At 39.2% G+C, this 23,863-nt stretch overlaps 1 pseudogene across 1 annotated transcript in view; it reads left to right on the top strand.

Moving 5' to 3' along the window:
• Positions 1-15,067: 15,067 nt before the first annotated feature.
• Positions 15,068-23,863, top strand: part of LOC308527734 (serine/threonine-protein phosphatase with EF-hands 1-like) — a 101,330-nt pseudogene continuing 92,534 nt past the window's right edge. The window contains exon 1 of the transcript in view: positions 15,068-15,137. The product of the transcript in view is annotated as a serine/threonine-protein phosphatase with EF-hands 1-like (transcript). The remainder of the gene's footprint in view (positions 15,138-23,863) is intronic.

Genomic DNA, 23,863 nt, shown 5'->3' with positions numbered 1-23,863 from the left:
CAGGTTGTTCTGCCATTTTTCTAGATCTCTGAGTTGCACGTGGAATCTGAAGCTTACTCCACACTTGTCTAACCTGCCTATGAGGTTCATAACAATTTTCCCAGCTCTGTGTTCATGAATAATTTTAGATTTGCCTATGTAACCATGGTTCATAATCACAGTTATAAACCAGATGGCAACTCTGGAGCACTGCCTAACAAGAACCTGGTGTTTGTCTCTCTTTTTGGCATTGTTGATACTCTTGATAGCATCAGCCAGGACATTCATGGCACCATTATGGTGGCATGGAAAGACAGTGGAAAGAGTTCGTGAATTCTTAATGGACCTCCTGGAAATGCCATGAAGTGGACATTGTAAGTGATGGTTTATACCTAGGAGACTGAATGTAAACACCCAGTGAGAAGTTGGAGTGGATATTGCTTGTGCTCTACATAGATCCCCTCAGGTCCCTTCTACTCATTGTATGCCCCTTCCCCAGCTATGGTGTGTTAATTTGGAGGACTGCCCTGGGGCTGCTGGAGCACACTGAAAGCCAGAAGTGCCTGGGAGTCTATACCCCACAGGGGGTGACGAAAAGGTACAGGAGTATGAAACTCAGATCTCTTGCTTTGTTACTGACAACACTGAATCCTAATCTACATTCCAAATTTTGTCTATGAGATCAAGCTAACGCTACCTTCTTGGCAGTTCCTGAAATTCCAAGTGATGGCTTTGTCCTCTTCCCAATTCCACTTCCCCCAATCCCTTACTAAATCTCCTGGGAGCTTTTTTAATCCATCACTTACACATAATCCTCTTCTCAGTCTTCTCACAGATTAAAATAGAATAAATCCAGTCTCTTAGGGACTCCCATGGATAAAAAAGAATCAAAATAAAAGAGAATGTCCACAGCAGCATTATTCACAATAGCTGAAACGAAAGTAAGCCAAGTGTCCACCAATGGATGAATAAACAAAATGTGATATATAGATACAATTGAAAATCATTCTACCTTAAAAAGGAAATTCTGACATATGCTACAACACAGATGAACCTTGAGTACATCATGCTAAGTGAAATAAGCAAGTTATAAGAAGACAAATACCGAGTGATTCCACTTACATGAGGTATTTATAGTAGTCAAATACATAGAGAAAGAAAGCAGAATGGTGGTTGCCAGAGGCTGATGGGGATTGGGGGAATGGGGAGTTATTTTTTTAAATATATTTTTATTGATTTCAGAGAGAAAGGGAGAGGGAGAGAGAGATAGAAACAATGATGAGAGAGAATCACTGATTGGCTGCCTCCTGCATGCTCCACACTGAGGATTGAGCACGCAACACTGACCAGGAATCAAGCCATGACCTCCTGAGCCATGTTGGCTGGGAGTTATTTTTTAATGCATATAGAATTTTTGTTTTACAAGAAGAAAAGAGTTCTAGAGATAGATGGTAGTAATGATTGCACAACAATCTGAATATATTTAATACTACTGAACCATACAGTCAAAAATGATGGTCAATTTTACACTGTGTATTTTACCACCATAAACAGCTGACAGTTGTCATGAGGAAAGGGGGCGCCTTGGTGGGGGCACAAAGGGATTGAGCAAAAGAGAAAAAAAGAGAGACATGGACAACAGTGTGGTGATTGCTGGGGGAAAAGGATGAAAGGAGGTAGTGGAGGCTATTGGGGGGTAAATGGTGATGGAAGGAGATTTGACTTGGGGTGGTGAACACACAATACAGTTTACAGATGATGTGTTGTGGAATTGTGCACCTAAAACCTGTAATATTTTGTTAACCAGTGTCACCACAGTAAATTCACTTAAAAGGAAAAAAGGATTACCTTTAAAGGAATAAACACTAGACTGCTTTTAAATTTTAAAAAATTGAAAAGAGAATGTAAGATCCTTCTCTCGAGGTCATTCATGGGACATAGGACACTAGACTTGAAAAGAACTACTGGAGACGAGATACTGTGGGGTACCTATAGGATATCTTCCTTGCTGGCTCTGGGAAACGTACCTTACATTCCAGACATCCAAAGCAGGCGATGAAAGACTGAGAGAGTCTAACAGCCCTGCTTGGGTTCAAGAGGCTCCTAAGAGTCACTAGATTAATATTAGAGCAGCAGAAGCAGGATATCAAGATTGCCAGGTAGTGATCAGCCAATAGCCAGGTAGTGATAATAGCCGATGGGAATTTATGAGCCATCCTGAGGTAGGCTCCCAGGGATGTGCCTGGGTGCAGGCCCTGAGTCTGAGAGTTGTTACATCTTCCAGGGGAGATGTCATGCATACTAGTATAAATCACTCCCATCACAAAAGACAGGACATGAGCTAAACCATGAGGAACATACAAGTTGAACTCTATGAAAATGCAGAGTAGAAAAAAATGCTTCTCGATGAGATTTGCAGCAGCTGGGACTGTGCAACAAAAGCATGGAAATGATGTGTTGCAGGGAGCAAGCACCTAGAGATTTAGGAGGAGCTGTGATACAAGTTACAAATGTCATGGTATATTGATTATAGCATTTATTGACTCCAGCTGACTCTGGGACTTACTCAAGTGTTACTCACGTTTAAATGGCACACACAGACATTCAAGAATTGCCAATGTTCCCCAGATATACAAAGTCATTTGTTACACATGCTCATAGGTCACACACCAATTCAAAAGTCTCTATTCATTGCCTGCTTAGTGAGAGTACCAAAAGGAGAATTTCAGCAGAGCATTCAGATTCATTCTTCATTAAATCTTCCTTCCTCATTAGAGTCTGTCTAAAGAGAGGGCCCAGTCCAACCTTGGTCTTTTATATTTACCCTCGTAAAGCACATGTTAATTTGTTAGGTACACCTGCAGAAACTCACAAGGTGATGAAAGCTTCCCCAAAAGACTAGGCAATACAGATAGTGTCCCTGTGATACTTTTCAAATTGTTTTATATCCAAGCCTTTGCCCCAACCTCTCTTTTAAATATCTGGCAGATTTAGGGAGACTAAACTTCTGGCAACCATCTCTTAAAATGAGGCAGTGGTACTTAATTTTTTTAAATTCTTATTTGAAGAGTTTTATTTTAGAATCTTAAAAGAAGGTCCCGTGTAGATAGTGCTTTTGGGCCTAATTTCTTCATTATTAGTTAAGCTAATTGGATGTATTTGATATGTGGATATTTAAGAGGATGTAAGCTGACAGTCTTATTTGTAGGAAATTTGTTCTTTATAGTCTGCTAGTTTATCATCTTTTGTCAATGCTAATTGAAATTAATAACCTGACACAATAGATGCTATTGTTTAATAAAATGTCTTCTAAGTGCCACTTAGTTATAATTCTGACAAAGTAATACATATTCACTTTAGAAAATCTGGGAAAAACACAAACGTTTTTTTAAAAAGAAAAACTTAATCATCTATAAAATTCTACCTATTATTACATTTTGTTATGTATCCTCCCAATTTTTCTACATATATATTTGTCCATTCATTCATTCAACAAACACTTATTGAGCACCTACCATGTTTCAAAAAGATGCTGCTGAACAAGACAGGTGAGGTCTATACATTCTATGTATCTTGCATACTAGGGGATAGGTGAGAACACTAATTAAATGATTTATGTTAGTGATAACAGCTATGAAGTAATGTTACAGAGTAAAGGTCAAAAAGGGTGAAAGGGTGAGGACTGGCTACTTTCAAAAAGGTTAACAGGGAAGACCTTTCTAAGAAGAAAATATTGCCCTTAGACCTAAACAATAAAGAAACACCAGTCATGGAGAGAAATGCAGGAAGAGCATTCCAGGCAGAGGGAACCACACATGCAAGGGAAGAGTAAGTGCCACAAGGTAAGGGTAAAAGAATAAAAAGACACAAGAGGGATTTCTCATATTCATTATGTATTTGACCAGCTTCATGCATACATTTTCTTTTATGATATTCTTTACCTGAATAATTTAAATTTGTATGTTGTCAAGGCCATCAGTTTTTTCTTTGTCGTTTCTCCCATTGAAAGTCTTTTACCTAAACTTCAATTAGAGAAATATTCACCTGTATTTTGAATACTTTCATTCTTTTAATACAATTATTAATGCAATATATTATGATATGTGATGATGATTTAAGTGGTGTTTTTCTCAAGGTAAATAATTTATGCCTGAGCACAATTCTTTGAAACTAGAGGCCCAATGCAAAAAATTCATGCAAGACGAGGCCTTCCTTCCCCGAGCTGCCAGCACCAGCTTCCCTGTGGCATCCAGGACCCGGGCTTCCCTCCGGCTGCCGGCAGGTACCCCGGACACAGGCTTCCCTTGCAGCCCCAGCTTCATCTGGAAGGTTGTCCAAAAGGACATCCGGTCTAATTAGAATATTATGCTTTTATTATTATAGATATCATTTTTTCCTCTGCTAATTTAGATGGCACCACTATCATATGCTTCTTATATTAAACTAGAGGACCAGTGCACAAAAATTTGTGCACTCAGGGGGGAGGGGGGGTCCCTTAGCCCAGCCTGTGCCCTCTTGCAGTCTGGGACCCCTCAGGGGATGACCACCTGCTGGCTTAGGCCCGCTCCCCGGGGGATTGGGCCTAAAATGGCAATCAGACATCTCTCTGGCAGCCCGGCAGCCCTCGGGGGATGTCCACTTGCCAGCGGGGAGCAGGCCTAAACTGCAGTCACACATCCTTAGCGCTGCTGAGGAGGCAGGAGAGGCTCCCACCACCACCGCTGTACTGGCAGCCATCAGCCTGGCTTGTGGCTGAGCAGAGCTCCTCCCATGTGAGAGTGTCCTGACCACCAGAGGGCAGCTTCTGCATTGAGCGTCTGCCCCCTGGTGGTCAGTGTGTGTCATAGTGATCAGTCATTCCCAGTCCTTCTGCTGTTAGGGTCAGTTTGCATATTACCCTTTTACTATATAGGATAGAGGCCTGGTGCACGGGTGGGGGCCGGCAGGTTTGCACTGAAGGGTGTCCCAGATCAGGGTAGGGGTTCCGCTTGGGTGCCTGGCCAGCCTGAGTGAGGGGCTGATGGCTGTTTGCAGTTGGTCATACCCACTTCAGGGTGGGGGTCCTGCTTGGGTGCCTGGCCAGCCTGGATGAGGCGATGATGGCTGTTTGCAGCTGGTCACACCCCCTTCAGGGTGGGGGTCCTGCTTGGGTGCCTGGCCAGTCTGGGTGAGGGGCTGAGGGCCGTTTTCAGGCTGGCAGGTGACTGAAGCTCCCAACCTCTCCTTTTTTTCTTTTTTTTTAAATTCTGGGATTTATTTACCTTCTATGGCTGTCACTGGAGCTGAGAGCTGGCTTAAGTTCTGAGGCTTGGCTCCAGCTCTGAGACCTCAGATGCTGAAAGCAGTTATCTGGGTTTGTTTGGGTTCTATAATTGTAACATTGTTGTGGTCCTGCTCGCTCCAGCTCTGACGGCTGAAAGCAGGTTTCTGGGGATTGTTTAGCTTCTATAATTGCAACATTGTCTTTTAGAGTACAAGCTCAGAGACCGGCAGTGGTAGGCGGGGAACCTTGGCTTCCTCCATACTGGAGCAAGCAAGCCTCCTGTTCGCTTCAGCTGCCTGGCTGCCGGCCGCCATCTTGGTTTGCAGTTAATTTGCATATCGCCCTGATTAGCCAATGGGAAGTGTAGCGAAGTTATGGTTAATTACCATGTTTCTCTATTATTAGATAGGATGCTTAGGAAGAAAAGGGTAATATGAGTGGAGTGACCTAAACAGTCTTTAGGGACTTATACTGGGAAGTTTGAAGAAAGAATTAAATGGTCAAGAGCTTGAAAGACCAGTTGCAAAGCCTCAGGAGCCAACCAAACAAAAGATGCCAAGGATGTGCATTAGGGTTATGACTCTAAGAATGGGAGAGAAATTATGGGAAAGAAAAACACTGATTAAATAAGAAAACTCATTAAATAACTGGATATCTGACTAAAAAAAATGATTCTGAGTGTACCCTAAAGTGTAAGCCTCCATAGCTTAACTTATGCTGATTCTTTACACTCAAATTAGAAACCCAGTGCACGAAATTGTGCATGGGTAGGGTCCGTAGGCCAGGCCGGTGATCAGGGCTGATCTGTGGGGTGTCCGGTGGGACGATTGGGGGGGCCCCCCACTGGCACCCACCTTGGATGGTCTGGCACCACCCGCTCGCCAGCCCCAACCCCTGCCACCGCCACCAGTCACCTCCCTCTGCAGGGCAACCGGTGGAGCGATCAGGGAGGCCCCCGCTGGCACCTGCCTTGGCTGGCCTGGCGCTGCCTGCTCACTGGCCCCGCCGCCTGCCACAGCCACTGGTCGGGGCCTGCGGACTGGGGGCAGCTCCTGCATTGAGCATCTGCTCTCTGGTGGTCCGTATGCATCATAGTGACCAGTCGTTCTACTGGTCGTTCAGCCAGGCAGTCAATTTGCATATCAGGCTTTTATTATATAGGATGCCTACTCTTACTCATGACTCAAAACTCAAATTAAATATTGGAGCCAAAATCAACCAGTCTTTCTTCTTACCACATTAAAATAAAAAATTAAGGAGCCCAATTGAGTTCCACACTGATTTTACTGATTCCCATCTCCCTACCCTAAACCTTGCGTATTTGGAATTTACCACAGTGGACATAAATCATACTTATTTCACCTCCAGCTTTCCAAATCTTTGCTTGTTTCTTTTTCCTTCAGAGCAACCATTTGGCTTCCCTCTATTCCTCACATTGGATTAGCCTCATCAATAGAAGAAATTGAGTTGACCCTTAGGACTGTGATAAATGCTAATATAGTTCAATAATCCTTGGCTATAAGTCATTCTTCAACAAACTTGACCTAAGCCTTTTTTATTCACCAAATTAAAGGCCATAGTAATCATGGTGAATGTCTCTCTTTAGAAATTCTTCCAACCTAATCACTTAGGTAGAACAATTCTCCCCAGTTGTTTCTCCTGGTGGTCTCAGAGGTGAGGGAGGCCATCTACCCTCTCTTCTGTCAAGTCCGTTTTTCTAGACATAAATATGAAAATGGGATGCTGTCACCCACTTTGTAACATTATAATACAGGACGTGAAAGTGTTTATTACATTTACTACAAGAATGTTGTTTTTAAAAAAAGGAGATTGGTGACTGTCAGGGGAATGACGACTCAGTGGATATAGGCTTCTCATTTTATGAAAACTTCTAGAACAAGATAATGGTGACAGTCGCACAATAGTGTGAATATACTTAATGCAACTAAATTGTACACTTTAAAACGGGTAAAGTGGTAAATTTTATGTTATGTGCATTTTATCACAATTTTTTAATTGTGTTTATTTTGTTGATGATCATTAACTAGATTTCAAAATGCCCTCCCTATAAATATCCTTGGGAGGGATGTCTCAGTATATTACTAATATTGTGAAGTGCACAGTGGATTGCATGTCCCTTTAACAATGGCCAACAGGAAGGTGTGAGCCAACTTTTGGCCCTTTCTTGGCAAGTGCATAGGATTTCACCGCTCGTCTTTTTGTACTAAAGTAATTCCGGGCTCCATTGTACTTTCCTATCTTTATTTTTCCTTTGATTCATTTTTCATTCCAATTCCAACTTATTTTATCTTTCTACCATATATGAATCTTTGTGTGATACCTTAAATCATCTTATGAATCGGGCAGAATACAAATAGCCTAAGCATCAAAGTCTGACCAAATAAAGTGTTTTGCTTATTTTGACTTTCATAGTGTGGTCTCTTTTCCTGGTATAAATTCCAACATGGTCCTTGCATTGAGGTCTCCAGACACATTTTTAGACTCAAGACATATTTTTGTTAGATAATTAGCTTCCTCCTAGTGAACATCTTCTCTTCACTGACTTTATTCCCACCTGGTATTTTCCTTTGCTAACGGAACACCTATCGCCAAGCGCATATTACAAATGCAGTGATAATGATGAAATGTTCTTAACTCTGAGTAACAGCCACTGTTAAGGAAACAAATCACACTTACTCTCTGTCAGGTTTTCACTGCTTTCCCTGATTGCGAGGAAAAAGAGCTTAGCAATGCCTTTTTGTCCAAAGGGCAAACAAAATTGCTACTAGGAAAATAAATAATAGACCACTATGATGTACATCTTTCTTCTTTTCATGGCAAATTGGGGAGAATATAAATAATTCTTCAAAGCAACAATGCAAGCTTTTGGGGGGATTCCCCATAAAACAGGCTGGTTACAATGGCAGAACATTTTAAAATAAAATACCCATGGATGATCTGAAACAAAGGTTGACTAACAGGACACTAGGAATATGTCTTGGAGATTAGGCATTTTATTGTTGACGGTAATATAGTGGCAATATTAATGATTTTATGTACTAGAAAAATGCAGGGTTCATCTGAAAACCTCCAATATCAGTCACTGAGGCACACTGCAGACCCCAAGAATTTTGGGGGTAAAGCAGAAAAAAGTATAAAGAAAGGAACAGGACCACATACGTATACTTCCAACTCTATCTTTAAGATGTTTAACTGATCTCTTCTGAATTCTCTCTTGAACCAGAAAGGTAGTGATTAAAGATTAATACCAGATATATTATCAGGTATGATCTTATATTAAAAGAGAATCAAATTTATTAATTATCAAAAGACAAGTTGTCATCATTTTGGAAGATGTTGGTTTTCTGGTATCAACACATTCTCATGTGAAGCTCATGGCAGCATATTCAAGCAAATGAGGAAACACTGTCTGAGAAGCAAAGCAATTTCTCAACAGTCACACGGAGAATAAAGGACAAGACCAGGATTCAAAACAGAGATCTGTTTGTGTTCAGCACCAGTGATCCTAACCATTACACCACAGTGCCTCATGGGCTCACCTAGCAACACTGACAAAGTGCTCTCACACACCTGTGAGGAACACCAAAGAAACACTGATGTTGCAAAATGTAAAAGTTCAAAGTGGTTAGTCATCTGGACTGTGAGTACAGTGAGCAAAAATAAAACCTGGGTCTCCTAGCACTCAGCCCAAAACTTTCGCACTATTGCACATGCATGAGCATGCACATGCATGCACACACACAAATACAAATGTGCGAACACACACACGAACACACACACACAGTCACAGGGACTCAACTTTCCAACTGCAGGCTGCCAGACAAGAAATGCATCATCTTATACCGTAAAAGCTGTGAAAGCAGAAAAATCAATCTACCATTTTAATAAAAAATGCGAGAAACTGAGAAGATGAGCTATGGTGCAATCACTTTGGGCGGACCTGGCTGTTTTGCTATTAATCATCTCTCTACTGTGCAGTCAGAAGACTTTTATTTAAGTCTATTCAGTGCTTTGTAGGGTGCACTGCAGAGGCACTGTGACTAGGTGGGGTGAGATTATGAAACCATCATTGTATCCTAAGGACCAGGAACTGTGCACACAATTACAGTCTTCAAGTGGAAAAAACTAACCCGGGAAAACACAATCATTTTCCCAACACTGGAATATTGAAATTTCCTGACATACATGACAACTTACATTCTAGCAACTGCAAATCTTGGATTTAAGATAAAATTTTATACTGCATCTGAACTCAGTTTTCAATCATTACCTTTCTGTTTTAAGATTTTGAATAAGATTAAATTATTCCTTGCAACTAGGGTTTTAAATTTTCTGATAGATCTGGTCATTGTTGGTTATCTTTGTCTTCCACTCCCAAATTAATTTGGGGATGTCAGTGACTGCCTCACAGGCCTTCATACTGTTCCTTCCTGGTGTTTGATGCTTAGAGTCATTCTGCTGGTTAATGAGTTACCTAAAGAGAATGGGGAACTTTTTCTACCAAGCCTTTTAAATCTCCCCACATGAGCCAACTGAATACATAAAATACCCAACATCTTGAAGCAAAGGCTTATACATTAAAGAACACTATTTTTTTAAAAAAGAAAAGAAAGCATTAATACCTTCAAGCACCCAACTCCACTGATTCCACAGCAACACACTCTCCAGATCCAAACTTCCTCCCCAGAAATGCATGTAGCAATGGTATATTCAATGTTGATCCTTCCTGAACCACCCGGGACTGCCATTAGTTTCTCAACTGCAGGGGCTCGTTCAAGGTGGAGGTGTCAAATCTCAGCATCAACCCAGAGAACATGATAGGGTCCTTTTTCTAAATACCATATTCCCTCCTGAGACAAAGTCACCTGAAGCGGGGTCTTTCCTTGTATAGTTCAATTGTTTTCTATTGCTTAGTGAAGGAAAAACCCAGAACATAAAAATAAGAGGATCCACATATGTAATACCCTTTGTAATACTTTCAGCAATAAATTAAAAAATAAATAAATAAAAATTAAAAAAATTAAAAAAAAATAAGAGGATCATTTGCTTAGGAGCAGGATGTTTTATCTTCTTACTTTCATTCCAGTCCTAAACATCTTTAACTCTTTATTACGCCCTCGTCTGACTTTCTGTCCTATAGTTAAAATAATCATAACATTCTCTAAGAATTCTCTTTGTATTGCACAAGTTTACTACCCTGATAAGTCAGTGGCCCTGGCTGTGGACTTTGCTGGCCTCTGCACAGTTGCATGCTATGTTATCCAACCTACACTGAGATGTCTTGCTTTTTCAAATATATTTTTAATTTATCTGAGAGAGAAAGGGAGGAAAGAAAGATAGAAACATCAATGATGAGAGAGAATCATGGATGAGCTGCCTCCTATGCAGGGGGTTCAACTGAATACCACACTGGGAAATTGAGCCCACAACCCAGGCATTTGCTGATTGCGAATCGAGCCGTAATCTCCTGGTTCATAGGTCAATGCTCAACCACTGAGCAACACTGTTCAGGTGAGATGTTTTCCTTTTGTCTTCTCTTGGTACCATGCTCCCTCCAGCTACCGGAAAGGATCCTCTTTCTCATTTGTTGCCTACTTTCTCTTCAAGTGCAACACCAAAAAGAACTCACAATTCTCTAGGCCAGTGGTTGGCAAACTGCACCTGGCGAGCCACATGCTGCTCTGTGGCCCCTTGAGTGTGGCTCTTCCACAAAATACCACGTGCGGGCACACATGTACAGTGCAATTGAAATTTCGTGCCCCATGCGCAGAAGTCGGTATTTTGTGGAAGAGCCACACTCAAGGGGCCAAAGAGCCGCATGTGGCTCGCGAGCCGCAGTTTGCCAACCACTGCTCTAGGCTCTAAGCCAGCAGTTCTCAACCTGTGGGTTGCCAGCCTGTGGGTCGTGACCCCTCTGGGGGTCGAACGACCTTTTCACAGGGGTTGCCTAAGACCATCGGAAAACACATATATAATTACATATTGTTTTCGTGATTAACCACTATGCTTTAATTATGTTCAATTTGTAACTGAAAATACACCCTACATATCAGATATTTACATTATGATTCATAACAGTAGCAAAATTACAGTTATGAAGTAGCAACGAAAATAATTTTATGGTTGGGGGTCACCACAACATGAGGAACTCTATTAAAGGGTCGCGGCATTAGAAAGGTTGAGAACCACTGCTAAGCAAACTAACTATTGGCAATGTCGCCTCAAGACAAGACCTCACTAACCACATTTCAGGGCTGTAGTTGGCCCACAAAATGTAAGATGTCACTGGTTCTAGATCCTTTCTGGTTTTGCTCTCCACCCTGGTTTCATTTTCAAACTCACTGATCCATCTAATCTCAAGAACAATAGTGTCTTCAGCCTGTTAAATATTTCTAACCTCAAAAACTTGCATAATATGATATGCATGAGTCTGCTGTCAGTCTCTTCTAAGTCCGCTGGGCAGCATTAAGGTCTATAAGCTCGAAGATCAATGCCATTTATCCCAGTCTTATTGTTTGGGGTACAAAAGAACCTCCTTAAGACAAAGGGTGAAAGAGATTATTCTCTAGAAAACTATACCTCTTTCTATAGCTTTCTCCTCTTCCTCCCTTTCAAATTATCCACTTACCATATTTAATATATAGGAGTAAACTTTTGATTTTATGTGTTGAACTGGTGAGTGAGGCTCAGAAAGAATATTTTCATAGCATAAATTAAATCTTCTAATTCCTTCCATCAGTCCCTTAAGATATGAATTACATATACATAGACCAAATGATGTTTCTACAATAGACAGTCATCAATTCTATACAGATTGTTAAGATCACTTCATTCAGACCCCATTAATTTGATATCTCTCATGAAGTATGACAATGGTTTGGCTGTAGTTTGTGAAAGAATTGCTATCCTAAGCAAATTAAGACAAAGTGATAGGAGACCCACGTATGACATTAATCTTTAATCTCTTCTAACTACTTTTTTTTTCAAGAACTCTGGAAATATCAGTGTATACTACTGCAAAATTCTTTGTTAATCAAGTCATTGTTGATATTTTGTTTGTGTCAAATGGCTACCCTCAAGGCATTTATAACCTAAGAACTACAAATTTCCCTATTTAGAAACAAATCTTATGATTGAATAGTTAATTCCCAAAAATATCTGAGTAACTTTTATATGCCAGGTTCTGTTCCAACCCTAAAAATACAGAAGTAACAAAACTAAGTACCTGTGACATTTGTGGTTTACATGTATGGGGATAAATAAAATAAGCAATAAATGGGTAAAATTCGTAGTATGCCTTCTTCTTTGTCTTCTTCCTTTAATTTCTCTACTGAGGGACTCTCACTTTTCTAACTCAGGTATTTTACAGTGACTGTTCTGCTATGGCAATGATGTCTTCTGCAGATGCTGTCAGAAAACTGAAGCTATGATGTATGTTCAGCCTTGAGGATTTCATCCTAGGGAAAGCTGCTAGCATAGAGCAGGATGTTAGCGAGTTATAATCACTCACTTCTTCTAACATATAGAGCAAGTTGCTTCAATTAAGTATTTCTCTTAACTTGGCAGAAGCCCACCATCTTGATTGATGTTTCAATAGCTGATCATATCAATGGAACAGAATAGAGAGCCCAGAAACAAATTCATGCCTACATGGTCAATTAATCTATGACAAAGGAGACAAGAATATACAATGCCATAAAGGCAGTCTCTTCAACAAATGGTGCTGGGAAAACTGGGCAGATACATGCAAAAAAAAAAAAATGAAACAACCACTTTCCATAGGCAGTAACTCTTTGACATCACTCTTAGAAATATTTTTTGGGTATGTCTACTTGGGCAACGGAAACAAAATAAAAAAATAAGCAAATGGCCGAAACCGGTTTGGCTCAGTGGATAGAGCGTCGGCCTGCAGACTGAAAGGTCCCAGGTTCGATTCCGGTCAAGGGCATGTACCTGGGTTGCGGGCACACCCCCAGTAGGAGATGTGCAGGAGGCAGCTGATCGATGTTTCTCTCTCATCGATGTTTCTAACTCTCTATCTCTCTCCCTTCCTCTCTGTAAAAAATCAATAAAATATATTAAAAAAAATAAGCAAATGGAACTACATCAAACTGAAAAGTTTTGCACAGTGAAGAAAACCATCAACAAAATGAAGAGACAACCTCCTTATCAAGAGAAAATATTTGCTAATGATATATCTGATAAAGGGTTAATATCCCAAATATAAAAGGAACACATACAACTTAACACCAAATAAATGGGCAAAGCACCTGAAAAGACAGTTCTCCAAAGAGGACATAGAGATATATGAAAAGATGCCCAGTGTCACTAATCATCAGAAAAACTGTAAATTAAAACCACAATGAGACATCACCTCACACCTGTCAGAATGGCTACCATCAATAACTCAACAAAGTGTTGTTGAGTATGTGAAGAAGAAAGAACTCTTGTGCACTTTTGAGATTGTAAATTGGAGCATCCACTACGGAAAACAATATGGAGGTTCCTCAAAAACAGAACTACCATATGACCCAGCTATCCCATTTCTGGGTATTTATCTGAAGAAACTCAAACACTAATTTGAAAAGTGCTTTGCACACCTATACTCACTGCAGCATTGTTTATAAATAGCCAAGATACAGAAGCAACTTCAGTGTCTGTCAGTCGGTAAAATGGGTAAAGAAGACACGGTACATATACACAATATCACATTACTCAGCCATAAAAAAGAATGAAATATTGCCATTTGTGACTACATAAATGGCCCTAGAGGGTATTATGCTAAGTGAAATAAGTCAGACAGCGAAGGACAAATACCATATGATTTCACTTATATAAAACCTAAAAAACAATAGAAACGAACAAATAAGAACAACTCATAGATACAGAGAACAAACTGATGGTCGCACAATGGGAGTGGGATCTGGGAAAGGGGTGAGAAAAAATGAAATGGATTAAGAAGTACAAATTGCCTGTTATAAAAGTAGTCATGGGGATGTAAAGTACAGCATAGGGAATATAGTCAATCATATTGAAATAATTGTGTATGATTTCAGATGGATACTTAGACTTACCAGGGTTATCACTTCAGAAGTTATATAAATGTCTAATTACTATGTTGTAAACCTGAAACTAATATAATATTGTAGGTAAACTGTAACTGAACAATAAATTAAATGAATACCTGACCATATTAATAAATGCACCAAGGCCTTTGCTTTTCTCAAAAGGAATAATGAGCTTTTTTCCTTGTTTGAAAAATGATGTCATTTTCATGGCAAACTTAGACCTTATACTTTGTATTTATAATGAAAATATTCAACTATAATATATTTTAATGACTATGGGAACTGCACTTTGGGAAAGTTCAAAGTTGTACTCAATACAGAAAAAAAGATCCTCTATCTAATATTGGTTAAGGCTTCTGTGCAGATTGTCCATTTATAATTTATCCCACCCAACCCCACCCCTTTATGCTGTCACCTTCATCTCAGGGAATGACTGCCTGGGAACTAGATTTCCCAAAATCCCTATAACAGAGTTCTGGATTATAGAATGCAAATGCGAGGCATCCTGTATGATTCAAAGGTAGTGAAGCAGGATAGAAAGAAGTTAGGGGGAAATCCTGACAAGTGGGATGAGGAAGTAGAAGCTGACATCTCAGGTGGATAAGTCCCTAGGTCCTCTCACCAGAGCCCCCCTCCACAAGATCAAAGGGAAATAGTTTATGGAAGAAAACCCTTCGGTGGTCCAGAAGTTAACAGCAAAAACAACAAAGATAAGATAAGACCATATCCATCCAAGATGGAGGAAAAACTGAGCACAGACTCCAAAGCTCATTATACCATCATTGTAATGGAAATTGACACCACAGGTATAAGAGTATGAATGCCATGACACTTTCAGAACAGACTATATTAGAAACAAGACCACCCTCCCAACCAGAAGGTGGAGTCAGAATACAGCACCAAAGCTTAGAAACAACCCCTTGGAAACACATAAAATCCAAGAACTGACTGACCACATGTGCAACTCACTCTCAGTCTGGCCCATGTCCACTCAGATGTGTGCTTTAGCTTCTTTCACAGTGGCACCCACATCCTGTCCTGTCTCCAACTGAATAAAACTTGCTATTGCTCTCACTTGGACTCTCAAGACGCGTTCTTGAAATCTTTCTCGCACAAGTCCAGAACCCGGAGTCATAGACCATGCCAGGGCAGGACCAGACCCCAGCACAACCTGGCACAGAATCAGTCCAGTGACAGGAGAGAGGAAAGTCAAACATTGTTCCCTGGCTACAGTGAACATGGGCCTTTGTATATGCAGGATTTTACAAGTACTTCTAACATGTTTCCTCATGAATCTCCAACTTGGTGCTGCGGGACTGTGATGTTCCTAGAACTTGCTAATTCCCTGAAAGCTGGTGGTAAACCTGAAATCTAGCAATGGCCTTCCTTGACCTTCTATACCCTCAGCTCTTCTAATGGTTTTGAAAGCACCTAATTATCTGTATTAAATCCCCTTCTTGCAGAAATACCTAGAGTGTGTCCTGTTTTCTAAACTAAATTCTGAATAATACGGTATTCCATTCTTCCTTTTGTCCCTTTACTGATTTCTAAATCCCCAAATCACAAGCAACGTGATTGACAGACATCAAACACAGAAGAAAAGGCACCTCCCCACTAGCTCCCGAACTGGAGACCCGAAGCCCCAGGAAAACCTAACCTTTAAGTATATTGATTGGGAGCCCAAGAGATTCTTTTTCTTTCTTCCTTTTTTTAATCATGCTTAATTTTTTTTAATATATTTTTATTGATTTCAGAGAGGAAGGGAGAGGGAGAGAGAGATAGAAACATCAATGATGAGAGAGAATCATTGATCGGCTGCCTCCTGCACGCCCGCCCTGGGGATCGAGACCGCAACTCAAGCATGTGCCCTTGACCGGAATCAAACCCGGGACCCTTCAGTCCGCAGGCCGACGCTCTACCCACTGACTCAAACCGGCTAGGGCCCCAATAGATCTTTTGACCTACAGAAAAACAAACATCAACATAAGAATTTCTATTTCATTTCATTATATTGTGGCCATAAAATTTTTACAATATTAGGAACTTTTATTCATAAATATGTATGTGCAAATGCTGAGAAAAATGGCCTTTTTAAGAATTATATATTTTGAACATCTGATTCAGGCAATTACATTTGCTAAACTTCAAAGATCAGATTTCTACTAAAGGCCAATTTACTAAATATCTGAAATATGCCTTACAATTTAGCATCTGTATTAGTTTGCTAGGGCTGTTATAATAAAGTACCACAAACTGAGTGGCTTAAACAACAGAAATTTATTATCTCACAGAAGCCTGAGGTCAAGGTGTCAGCAGGGCCATGCTCCCTCTGAGGGCACTAGAAAAAGATCTCTTCCAGGTGGTTGGCTGATAATCTTTGTTGTCACTTGGCTGGTAGATTATCACTCTGATCTCTGCCTTCGACTTTACATGGTGTTTTCCCTTTGTCTTGTCTCTGTACCCAAATTTCCCCTTTTCATAAGAACATAAGTCATGTTGGATTAGGGCCCACCTTAATGACCTCATTTTAACTTGATTACTTCTGTAAAGGCCCTATCTCCAAATAAGGTCACATACTGAGGTACAGGGGGTCGGGACTCCAACATATATTTTGGGGGAAACACAATTCAACCCATACCAGCATCCTTCAGAATTGTCTATCAATAGCCTCCTCAAGGTCAGATCCAGACAGCATCAATAGATTACAAGCCACATTCTGAATCTAATAAAATCCTAACAATTAAATGCAAGTATAGTTTAGTTCCTTTAAGTTTTCTTCCTGTGTGTCTCCAAAGGGAAAAGACTGCCAATTCTAGGTGACCTTGATGTTTTCGTTTCATATTGTATATTTCGATCTTTTCTTTACATAAAAACAATATACGATCATAAAAATTCAAGCCATACAGAAGTGAACAAAGTATCTTCTCTAGCCTCTTCCCCTCCCTGCCTCAAGTCTCAAGTCCCAGAAAGTCAGAGTACTTTCTCCCCGATCTTTTTAAAGCATGCACTATACAATTTTTGTCTTTTTTGCTTACCTGAATTTTCTAATGTGTCTAAATGAACACAACGTGCTTACCTTAAAAAGAAAAAAAGAGAAGCTTTAAAAAATAAAATGGAATTTTATTCCAAGGTAGCTTAAGTGTAGCTCTAGAATTCTAGGGGGAAAGCAAGCCAGAAATACTCTTAGCAGGGGGAAAGGCAACTTACTTGTTTGCATATTGCAAGAGAAATACTCCCATAAATTCATAATCGGTTCAGCTACAGTTCAGCTGGGAGAGAAGCAACTAGCACATTGCCTGGCACACAATAGCTGCTCACTACGTTTTAATTAATTAATTAATTAATTACACAATAAAGTAGTCTCCAGGAAACATCTTCTGGGACTGGAGAGTCTGGATCAGGAATCTGAGGGGCACAGGTGGTGTTGTCACTGCTTCTTCCAACTAACATTTGGGAGCTTCACAAAGAAAGTAGGCTATGGGAGGTGAAAGACTGGCTACGCAGATGGTGTCAAGGATTGAAATTTAGATTTCTGGACTGCAAGCTAAAGCACCAAAATGCTAAGCTTTGGGCTAGAAATGCAGCACACGTTAGTAATACAGGGAAGCATATGTTTGCCCCAAAATGAACTGACCTGATTAAAAGGTCCTGAAAATGGAACAGGAGGTCTGGACATTGGTCGAAGCTTTGCCTCAATTAAGCATAATTAAATACCACTATTGAACCACTGCCATCCTAGTCACTTTTTAAAGGACAACATAACACCCATGAGCCCTTCTAATTTTAGTATTAGATGTATCTCTATTGGGGAGGGAGTAAATTAAGAAGTGAGGTATATATCCACTTATTAAGGACACCTAACAGGCATGGCATGGAAAGAATTAAGTAGTGCCCAAGGAACCCAGTATGCCCACAGACAAAAATTAAGAATAGACTCAGAAATAATAGCCATAGTTGCAGATGATCATCCACTATTACATAGAACAGGGGTCCTCAAACTACGACCCACGGGCCACATGCAAATACAAATATTGTATTTGTTCCCATTTTGTTTTTTTACTTCAAAATAAGATATGTGCAGTGTGCATAGGAATTTGTTCATAGTTTTTTTTCAAACTATAGTCCGGCCCGCCAACGGTCTGAGGGACAGTGAACTGGCCCCGTTTAAAAAGTTTGAGGACCCCTGATACAGAGTATGGGTAGAGAACTAAAAAATCTTTATATTGTAAAAAATAAAAAATAAAAGGCAACATTAATGTTGTCCTCAGACTTGGTCAGGCAGCTGCATAAAAATGGCTGATTATGCTTTATGTGAAGAAAGGAGAGGCATATTTAGTGTAAATAAGATATACACCTTGCTCAGAGACTCTTAAATGTGAGATGGAAACACCCTGAAGAATATAGGGTGAAGATGAAGGGAGATCAACTGTAATAATTCATTTATCCACTCATTCATTCAACTTGGATGATATTCAAAACATTTAACACCTGGTATGGTACAGTCCATCAGAATGTTCACTTTGTCTAATCAGAAAGGTTACCAGCTATAAACAAATTGTATAATGACACAGGGCAGCCAGTGTATGTGTGCTGACTGCCTATCATTCCTGTATTTAGCAACTGAATATATAAGAACTGAATATGTAAGAACAGTGTATGTGTGTGTGTGTTTAAAAACATATGGAATGCTTTTCATCACATATACCTCCAACTTTCCTGACATATTAGGTCCAAATTATTGTTAATAAAATTGTAAGATTACATATACTCTTCAAAAAATTATTTGAAATTTTCATTTAATTTAAATCTCATTTTACGCCCTGGCCGGTGTTTCTCAATGGTTAGAGCGTCAGCCTGCACACCAGAGAGTTAAGGGTTCAGTCCCTTTGAAGGGCAAATACCTGAGTTGCAGGTTCAATCCCCACCCCTAGTCGTGGCACGTTCAGAAGGCAACCAATCGATGTGTCTCTCTCACATCAATGTTTCTGTCTCTTCTCTCTCTCTCTCTCTCTCTCTCTCTCTCTCTCTCTCTCTCTCTCTTTCTCTCTCCCCCCCTCCTCTCTTTCTCTCTCTCCTCCTCCTCCTCCTCCTCCTCCTCCTCCTCCTCCTCCTCCTCCTCCTTCTCCTCCTCCTCCCACCTCCCTTTTACCCTCTCTCTAAAAATCAATGGAAAAAATGTCCCCACTCCTCAGGTGAGGATTAAAAAACAAACAAAACAAACAAACAAAAAAAACTCATTTTACTATAAATATTTGGCTTAATCCTACATTTCACTAGTTTCACATAACCACAATTCTTTTATAACCATATGTTTTGCTCATTCTTGGGACATGGGAATAAAACATTCAATAATTTTAAGTGTTTCTCCATGCTCTGCATATATGAAAATGTGTTTCTCTTCCATTTACACATGAAATCTACCTTAAATAGGTATTAAATTGGTGAGCTCCAAAAGTCTCCTCACAGAAATTTGAAATCAGTGCCCCATTGTTCTCTACCATTTATCACTCCTGAGAATTCTGAGCCAGCCAGATTTTTATTCCTTTTCAGGTACATGTTATATGCATTAAAAATTTTCTGTTCATCTGAACATATTTTGCCAGTAAATATCTATGTGTGATTTTTCTCTTTATACTTTTTAATTCTTTTTTATTTTTATAGATTCCTTTCAGGAAACTTTTCTGCTGTTATATATCTCTATTATTGCTTCTGCTTCTATTTCTCTAGTTTTTTCTTTTCCAAAATAGCAGTAACTCTTATTAACAAATAATTTTCTAAAACTATACACATGCACACATATACATAATTTTTAGCTTCATGATTTACATACACACACAGTGTTTAGCCTCAGCCTCCAAGGCAGGCCACGTCCTTCCTTCCTGTCCCTGGCTCTGTAACAACTTTTCCATTGGCCTTTGTTGTCGTGGCAGATGTTGCTGAGGTGGTGGTGGTGGTGGTTGTTTTCATCATCAAATGAGAAGCAGTCTGCCCAGACAACATGTTTGTCAACAGTGATTTTTCGTTTCCTTGACTTTTTTCACTGTACATTGGATGCTCATCAAATCCCTTCTTGGGGATCTAAAATGAAGGGTGGGTTGATGTACCCATGACCAGCAATGGTAGATTGGATGAAAATAGTCATTTGACGCCATACTTTTTCCTGATGCTACAGCATGAGTCAAATGTACCCAGGTATGACATGGAGATAAAGCAGTGATGCTACTACAAATATATATCTACATGAGTGCATATGTAAATGAATATAAATAATTCATAATGACAGTCGCCTATTCTATTAATCCTAATCCATAACAGAGAAGGATTCAAAATAACATTAAAACCAAAGATGACATAGTAAAATTCATTGTTATCATGCTGGTGTAAGCAGAAGGTTCAGTATAGTTTATGCAATGAGTAATTCAAAGAACACGATACTAGTACATCCCTGTCAGTGTGGCTCAGTGGTTGAGCATCAACCCATGAACCAGGAGGTCACGGCACATGCCCGGGTTACGGGCTGGATACCCAAAAAGAGGCATGCAGGAGGCAGCTGATTGTTGATTCTCTCTCATCACTGATGTTTATAACTCCCTCTCCTTCTCTTTTGCTCTCTCTCTAAAATCAATAAAAACATTTTATAAAAGAACACTATACATTGCAACAAACTGAAGGGCTTCTTTCATACTCACAATATATGCTTGATAATCCTCCTCCTTTTGGCTTTCTCATTTGCCCTAAAAGAGCCTGTAGAGTTATGTAACTGCAAGATGAAATGCAGCACAGAGAGTGATTTTCCGTTTATACCATCCAATGATTAAGTGATCCAGTTTACAGCAACGTCAACAGTCATTAAGAAAAGTCAGAGATTAGATGCTGTATAAAAACAAACAGACTAAGCAAATGAATAAATAGCTTTGAGAACCTGCTGGTTAATAATGGAATTTTATAATGAAATTAAAAACTACTTTACCTGTAAGTAATGATATTAGTAAAACACAAAACTGTTGTACTGCAGTACATTTCCTGTATGCCTTCCATGGTTTGTCAGTGGCAACTCCTTTATATTCTGCTTATTTACAGTATTGACTCGTTGGGGGATCATGGTCATAGAGGATCACCTTGAACTCTTCAACTTTACAAAGTCTGGAAGCTACTCATATGATACCATAGCCCTGCTCACTAGGAGTCTTATTAAATATTTAACAAGCAACAAATTGTTAAAAGGCTAATTAGCATGACCTCACAGTACCTTCAGAAATTTAACTACAAGTTATATCATTTAATCGCAGAAATAAAACTGGGTTTTTGTATATGATTCAGTCACCTAACAACCTATCAAAAATTTTCTTCTTGTTTCTCGGCAGATTATTTAGCTTACTTTTTTTAGTTGCAATAAAAACAAAGTAATTCAAAGAAATTCCTCAAAAAGTCGTGTAGGCAAAATTCACTTGGATTCAGATCCATTGATTTTTTTTCATTTGTTTATAATTTTAGTATCAAATAGTAACTTAATGTCAATTAAGGAAAAATTAGAAAAATTTAAATTATTATGAAGAAATTATTACTACTTCTTAGAAATAATCATGGTTAGAATATATATTTTGGTTAGTCATTCAATAAACTTTTACTGTGACTAAACCATATACTGAATGCTGTGCTAAGTATTATAAATACAGGGTGGGGCAAAGTTGTTTTATAGCTCTTCTTATGGAGAATACTAATAAATAATAATACAAGAATAAACTGTGTTTTCTGTACTCAAAACTGTCAACCTACTTTTGCCCCACTCTGTATGGTTAAAGTTTTAAGAATCAGCTATATATCATAGGGCAGAGTTAACTAAAGTCTGTACCTCTTGACCTCCTATAGTTAACACTGTTGTATGACACATAGGAAAGTTGTTAAAGAGAGTAGATTCTAAGAATTCTCATTACACAAAGAATGTTTTTCTTTTCTTTTTATTGCATCTATATGAGATGATGGATGTTAACAAACCCTAGTGTGGTAATCACTTCCTAGTAAGTAAATCAAACCATCATGCTGTACACCTTAAGTTTATACAGTGATGTATGTCAACAATTTACCAATAAAACTAAAAAAAAAATCCAAAATTTTTTAAAACTGCTAAACTGTTTTCCAGAATGGTTATAGCACCTTTTATTCCCACAATGTGTGAGGGTTGCATTTTCTCCATATTCTTGCCACTTTTGATATCACCAATCTTTTGGATTATAGCCATTCTAGTAGACATGCAGTAATACCTTGCTGTTTTAATGTGCACTTCTCTAATGACATGTTAACATGTGTTTGGGACATTTCCCTACATTCTTTGTGTTACTGGGATGGCTCCATTTTTAACTCCACTGCTTTTCTAACATCCCATTAATTAACTCTTGTTATAAAAGTTCTTGTTTTCTTTAGAAAATTTTAAATGTTTTTATTTATTTCAGAGAGAGGATAGGAGAGGGATAGAGATAGAAACATCAATGATGAGAGCAAATCATTGATCGGCCACCTCCTGCACATCCCCTACTGGGGATTGAGCCAAAAACCTAGGCATGTGCCTTGACTGGGAATGTTAACTGTAACCTCCTGGTTCATGGGTTGACATTCAACCACTGAGCCACACCAGCCTGGCAAACGTTCTTTTTTTTTTTTTTTAACTTATAACACAGTGTAGGTGCATTTCTGTTTCTTGCTGAAATTTTTTCTCAAAAGTATATTTTCTGCCTCTATTTTATTTTTCTTACTTTTCAGAATAATTTACAATTGTGTCAGATTCCATTCTGTTCTGTATTGGCATTATTATCCTTGAATGAGGATAACTTTAACCTGTTATGTATCCCAAAATGATCTGGTAAATTTCTCCCTTAAATCCTAAAATGAAGGAAAGTTCCTTAAGCTAGCAGCCTGAGGAAGGGATCTGGGACTATGGGGATGGCAGCACTGGTCTTTGGTTAATCACTTCTTTGTTGAGAAACCATAGCTGCCTTCTGTATTTGATTTTCTATTTCTTGCACTCAGGATGATTGACGGGCTCCTTCTCCCTGACATTACTCCCATCATTTTGGGGGGGATTCCATCTTATTAGTGAGAAGCACGTCAAGTGAAAGCCTGATCCCTGCTGGCTTCCTATCTGGTATGATCCTGTTACTCTCTAAGCCCCATCAGAGCCACTTCCAAAGGTTATTGATCTGTGTGTAAAAAAGGAACTCCAGGTGGCATGGCCCTCGCTATTGATTTTTTCCTTTAGCCATGAAATGTATTTCTTACCAGGATTTTCATTTCAGACTCTGCAAATCCTTTTGACCTGCAAACTCAGGTGGTTTTCCAGTGAGAAAAAAAAATGTTAAGCAATGTATTTTCCTTCTGTCCTGATCTCTCTAAATGGCCTTTATATTTCTAATTTCTGTTTCCATTCCCATCATTTTCCTATCATCTTTATAGTTTCATATCCTTTTTTTATATTCTAAAACAGCATTTTAAAATTGTCTTCCACATATATAATTTTCTAAAATCTCTCTTGTCTTGT

This window comes from Myotis nattereri (genome assembly GCF_964212035.1).
Source record: "Myotis nattereri genome assembly, chromosome: 12".
Classification (NCBI taxonomy): Eukaryota; Metazoa; Chordata; class Mammalia; order Chiroptera; family Vespertilionidae; genus Myotis; species Myotis nattereri.
This window is presented reverse-complemented; position numbering and strand designations above follow the sequence as displayed.